Genomic DNA, 442 nt, shown 5'->3' with positions numbered 1-442 from the left:
AGGGAGATTTTTTAGTTTAATTTTTTAGAACCTTTTCTAATGTGTCTGCATATGAATGATTATTGCATGTTATTTTATAGTCTCATTTGATAATAGATCTTTGAAGTAAATTGTGATATCTAAGATATGGAGGGAATTTAGATGATGATGAAGGAATGTACAAAATATTTTTTATCTATAAGTATAGTGTAAATATTGTCGTAAGTTGAGAATTTCAGATATAGTTTGTTTCCCATACTAATAATCGGTACCTCCTATATGCCATATTCTGCTTAACAATGTTAATATTCCCCAAGAACAAAATAAAGTAGGTTTTTAGAAATATTTTAAATCCCTCAACACTTTTTATAGATATAAAATATGAATGATATCACAATATCACAATATTGTTATTCTATAGATAGTAGCAGTGGCTTTGAATTGTACTCATTTCCTTGTCTCC

General features: G+C 27.1%; 1 protein-coding gene across 1 annotated transcript in view; it reads left to right on the top strand.

Annotated features, from left to right (window-relative positions):
* Positions 1–442, top strand: part of LOC119586359 (serine/arginine repetitive matrix protein 2-like) — a gene marked incomplete in the record, with an annotated part of 38,282 nt that overhangs the window by 14,443 nt on the left and 23,397 nt on the right.

Source organism: Penaeus monodon, chromosome 21, assembly GCF_015228065.2.
Source record: "Penaeus monodon isolate SGIC_2016 chromosome 21, NSTDA_Pmon_1, whole genome shotgun sequence".
NCBI classification, from domain to species: Eukaryota; Metazoa; Arthropoda; class Malacostraca; order Decapoda; family Penaeidae; genus Penaeus; species Penaeus monodon.
Note: the sequence above shows the minus strand (reverse complement) of the source record. Positions and strands in the feature narration are given on the sequence as shown.